Here is a 6,179-nt window from a genome sequence, read left to right as displayed (position 1 = left end):
AAGAAAGACCCAACAATATGTTGACTTCAAGAGACTCATCTCATAGAAAAAGATACTCACAGACTAAAGGTGAAAGGATGGGAAAAAACATACCATGCACATGGACTCAGCAAAAAAGCATGGGTGTCCATCCTGATATCAGATAAAGTGAACTTCAAGCCAAAGTTGGTCAAAAGGGATAAAGAAGGACATTTCATACTTCTTAAGGGAACCATAAATCAGCAAGACAGAAAAATCATAAATATTTGTACACCAAACAATGGTGCATCCATGTATATCAAACAAATCCTTCTCAAATGCAGTAACCAAATGAACCACAATACGATAATACTAGGTGACTTTAATGCACATCTCTCACCTTTGGACAGATCTTCCAAACAAAAATTGAACACAGAAACCATAGAACTCAATAATATAATTAATAATTTAGACTTACAGACATATATAGAATATTCCATTCATCAATGAATAAACTTTCCTCTCAGCAGCAAATGGATCCTTCTCTAAATTAGACCATATGTTATGCCACAAAGCTTCTCTTAGCAAATACAAAAATATAGAGATATTACCTTGTATTCTATCAGATCATAATGAAATGAAATTAGAAATCAATGATTTAAAAAAAACAGAAACTACTCCAACACCTGGAGATTAAATAATAAGTTATTGAATGATGCATGGGTAACAGAAGACATCAGGAAGGAGATAAAAAAATTTTTAGAGGTAAGTGGGAACAAAGATACAACATATGAAAATCTCTGGGACTGTATGAAAGCAGTACAAAGAGGAAAATTTATTGTATGGTGCACATTCAATAAAAGAAGGAAAAGTCAACAAATAAATGACCTAAGATTACAGCTCAAAGTCCTAGAAAAAGAAGAACAGATAAATACCAAAAGTAGTAGAAGATAGGAAATAATTAAAATCAGAGCAAAATCAATGAAATTGAAACAAAAGAAACAATTCAAAAAATTGACAAAATAAAAAGTTGGTTCTTTGAAAAAATAAACAAAATTGATAAACCCTTAGCCACACTACCAAAGAGAAGGAGAGAGAAAACTCAAATTACTAAAATTTGTGATTAAAAAGAAAATATCACGACAGACACTATTGAAATACAAAATATAATTAAAAACTATTTTGAAAATCTATACTCCAACAAAATAGAAAATCTTGAAGACATCAATAGGTTTCTAGAGATGTATGATCCACCCAAACTGAACCAGGAGGACATACACAATTTAAATAGATCAATTTCAAGCAATGAAATAGAAGTCATCAAAAGCCTACCAACAAAGGAAAGTCCGGGACCAGATGGATTTTCAGTTGAGTTCTACAAGACCTTCAAAGAAGAACTCATTCCAATACTTCTCAAAGTATTCCATGAAACGAAGAGGAAAGAAACCTTCCAGACTCATTCTATGAAGTTAATATTACCTTGATACCAAAACCAGACAAAGACACATTGAGGAAAGAAAATTTCAGATCAATATCTCTAATGAACATAGATGCAAAAATTCTCAACAAAATTTTAGCAAATCGCATTCAAAAATATATTAAAAAGGTAGTGGACCATAATCAAGTGTGCTTCATCCCAGGGATGCAAGGTTGGTTCAACATCTGGAAATCAATAAATGTAATTTCCACATCAACAGACTTAAAGTTAAGAATCACATGATTATTTCAATAGATGCAGAAAAAGCATTTGATAAAATATAGCATCCCTTCATGCTCAAAGACTAGAAAAAATAGTGATAATAGGAACACACCTCAACATTGTAAAGGCTATCTGTGCTAAACCCATTGCTAAAATCATTCTACATGGAGAAGAACTGACAGCATTCCCCCTAAAAACAGGAACAAGGCAGGAATGCCCTCTTTCACCACTTCTATCATCCTTGAAACCCTAGCCAGAGCAATTAGACACACCAAAGAAATTTAAGAGATATGAATGGGAAAAGAAGAACTATTTCTATTCGCCAATGACATGATTCTATGTTTAGGGGATCTGAAAAATTCTACCAGAAAACTTCTAGAACTCATAAATAAATTCAGTAAAGTAGCAGGATATAAAATCAACACTCATAAATCTAATGCATTTTTATTCATAAATGATGAAACCTCTGGAAGAGATCTTAGGAAAACTACCCTATTCACAATTACCTCCAAAAATAAAATAAAATAGTTGGGAATCAATCTAACAAAAGAGGTGAAAGACTTCTACAATGAAAAGTACAGAACACTAAAGAAAGAAATTAAAGAAAACCTTAGAAGATGGAAAGATCTCCCGTGTTCTTGGATAGGCAGGATTAATGTTGTCAAAATGGCCATAGTACCAAAAGTGCTATACAGATTCAATGCAATTCCAATTAAAATCCCAATGATGTACCTCATACAAATAGAGCAAGCAATCATGAAATTCATTTGGAAGAATAAGAGACAGAAGAGCTAAAGCAATCCTTAGCAGGAAGAGAGAAGCAGAAGGTATCACAATACCAGACCTTAAACTAAACTACAGAGCAATAATAACAAAAATAGCATGGTATTGGCACCAAAATAGACAGGGAGATCAATGATATGGAATACAGGTCACAGAAACAAATCCACTAAATACAGTTTTCTTATACTAGACAAAGGTGTCAAAAACATAAAATGGAGAAAAGATAGCCTCTTCAACAAATGGTGCTGGCAAAACTGGAAATCCTTATGCAGTAAAATGAAACTAAACACTTATCTCTCACTCTGCCCAAAACTCAACTCAAGATGGATCAAGGACCTCAGAATCAGACCAGAGACCCTGCACCTGATAGAAGAAAAAGTAGGGCCAAATCTTCATCATGTCAGCTTAGTACCAGACTTCCTTAACTTGACACCCAAAGCACAAGAAATAAAAGCAGGAATCAATACTTGGGATACATTAAAACTAAAAATCTTCTTCTAAGCAAAGGAAATAATCAATAACATGGAGAGCCCACAGAGTACTAATCTCCAGGATATATAAATAATTCAAAAAACACCAATAAAACCCCAAGTAATCTAGTCAATAAATGGGCTAAGGAACTGAGCAGACATTTCACAGAAGAAGATATGCAATCAATCAAAAAATATATGAAAAATGTTCAAAATCTCCAGTAATTTGAGAAATACAAATCCAAAGCTACTCTAGGGTGTCATCTCACTCCAGTCAGAATGGTAATGATAAAGAATACAAGCAACAATAAGCATTGGTGAGGATGTGGATGAAAAGGTACACTCACACATTGCTGGTTGCACTGCAAATTAGTTCAACTACTCTGGAAAACAGTATGGAGATTCCTAGAAACTTGGAAGGGAACCACCACTTGATCCTGCTATCTCACTCCTTGGTCTATATCCAAAAGACTTAAAATCTGCATAGCACAGTGACATAGCAACATCAATGTTCATAGCAGCTCAATTCATAATAGCTAAGCTTTGGAACCAACCTAGATGCCCTTTGATAGATGGATGGATCAAGAAACTGTGGCATATATACACAGTGGAATATTATTCAGCCATAAAGAATAATAAAATTATGGCATTTGCAGGTAAATGGATGGAGTTGGAGAATATCATGCTAAGTGAGATAAGTCAATCCCAAATAATAGAAGGTCAAATGATTTCTCTGATAAGTGGATGATGATACATAATGGGGAGTGGGAGGTAAGCAAGAATGGAGGGTGAATGAATTGTATAGAGGAAAATGAGGGGTAGGGAGGGGGTGAGAGAAAGTAAAAACAACAGAATGAGACAAACATCATTACCCTATATACTTGTATAATTAAGCAAATTGTGTGACTCTACTTTGTACAACCAGAGAAACAATAGTTATACCCTATTTGCGTACAATGAATCAAAATAAAGAAAAAAAGAAAAACAACTATGAAAACTAGCAAAGGGAGTAACTACACTAAAGGAATAGTCAAAGGAGAAACTGATACAAATTAAAAGTCAGAAATAAACCAAAATGACTGGGAATACAAATTATATCCCAATAACAAACTTGAATGTTAATGGTCTAATCTCATCAATCAAAAGACATAGACTTGTGTCAGGTACAGTAGCACATGCCTGTAATCCCAGCAGCTTGGGAGGCTGAGACAGGATTGCGAGTTCAAAGCCAGTCTCAGCAATGGCGAGGCATTAAGCAACTCAGCAATACCCTGTCTCTAAATAAAACACAAAATAGGATTGGGAATGTGACTCATTGTTCAAGGCCCCTGAGTTCAATCCCCGGTATCAAGAACAAGACCCAACAATATGCCGTCCCCAAGAGGATTACATCATAGGCAACAATATCCACAGACTGAAGGAGAAAGAATGGGGAAAAACATATCAATCATGAATTACATAAACAAGCAGGGTTTTCATCTTCAATCAGATAAAGTGGACTTCAAGCCAAAGTTAATCAGAAGGAAGAAAGAAGGTCATTTCTATCTACTGAAGGGAATTATACATCAGCAAGTATGATTGTATATATTTATGCCCAAACAATGGAGCCTCTATGTACATCAAACAAACCATTGTCAATTTCAAGAATCAAATAGACCACAATAAAATAATGCTAGATGACTTTAACACACCTCTCTCACTATTGGACAGATTTTTGAAACAAAAACTAAATAAAGAAACTCTAGAACTAAATAATACAATCAATAGTTTAGATTTAACATACAAATACAGAATATTTCATCCATCAATGAGTGAAACAACTTTTCTCTTGGCAGCACATAGATTTTTCTCTAAAATAGACCATATCTTATGACACAAAGCAACTCTTAGTGAATACAAAAAAAAAAAAAAAAATGGAGATAGAACTCTGCATTCTATCAGATTATAATGGGTAAAATGGACTGAAATTAGAAATCAATGATAAAATAAAAAATAGAAGCTACAATAACAAATGGAGACTAAATAATACACTATTTAATAGCAAATTGATAGTAGAAGAAATCAAGGATGAAATGAAAACATACTTACAGGTAAATAAGAATACCAATACAAATACCAAAATCTCTGGGACACTATGAAGCCAGTAGTAAGTGGAAAGTTCATTGCATTCATCTCATTTATTAAAAGAATAAAAAGCTGGGGGTGATCCAGGATGGCTGACTAGAGGGTGACTGCATCTCCAGTCGCTCCAGAACCCAGGATTCAAGAAGGGGAGGCATTGAGAGACTCAGACTAAAATAGAGCCTCGGGGTGAGTCTCCCCCACCTGGTGAAGCGCTGCCCAGGCGGCAGGCCCGGATTCAGGTGGCTTATTAGAGTAGGGCAGAGCAGCTAGAGTCTTCCCCAGGCAGCTCTGTGCACTCCAGCAGTGGGCTCCTCCCACAGGGCCAGATTCTCCAGCATCTCGGAGCAGGCCCCCAGTGAGAGCCTTTCTGCACAGAACCAAGCTTCAAGTCCCTGAATCAGGGCGGTGAGTTCCTGCCCGCAGGTTGCTTCAGGGACCAGGACAGGGCAGACAGGGACTTCCCGAAGCAGGCTGCAGCCCGGCCCCCTCCAGCGGGAAGCACCTTTCCAGGCTAGCTTCTCGGAGCAGGCTCCCCAGTGAGAACCTTTCCACACAGAGCCAGCTCCAAGTCCTGGAACCAGTAGCGGGCTAGGGGCAGCTTTCCTTGGAAAAACTGCATTATCAAGTTACTCCAAGACTTCAGGCTACTGAAGGCAGGAAGGTGATACACTGGAAATCTACAAGGACACTATAAGCCAATAGAAGAATTTTGCAATATCACAAAGTTGCACTGACATCTGACCAATATGAGAAAACAAGGGAAGAAGATGTCCCAAACAAACCTAGATACTATATCAATAAAACCCAATGACAGCACAGCAGAAGAAATGTCAGAAAGGGAGTTCATAATGTACATAATTAAAACAATCAGGGAAGCAAACGAGGAGTTGAAAGAGCAAATGCAGGCATTGAAGGAGGAGATGAAAGATCAAAAGCAGGCATTAAATGATCACACCATTCAACAGTTAAAGGAGCAAATATGGGAAGTAAGAGATCATTTCAATAAAGAGTTAGAGATATTGAAAAAAAAAAAAAACCGAACAAAATCCTTGAAATGAAGGAAGCAATAAACCAAGTTAAAAACTCCATAGAAAGCACAACCAAAAGGATAGAACACCTGGAAGACAGAACCTCAGATATTGAAG

This window comes from Sciurus vulgaris (genome assembly GCF_902686455.1).
Source record: "Sciurus vulgaris genome assembly, chromosome: 1".
Classification (NCBI taxonomy): domain Eukaryota; kingdom Metazoa; phylum Chordata; class Mammalia; order Rodentia; family Sciuridae; genus Sciurus; species Sciurus vulgaris.
Note: the sequence above shows the minus strand (reverse complement) of the source record.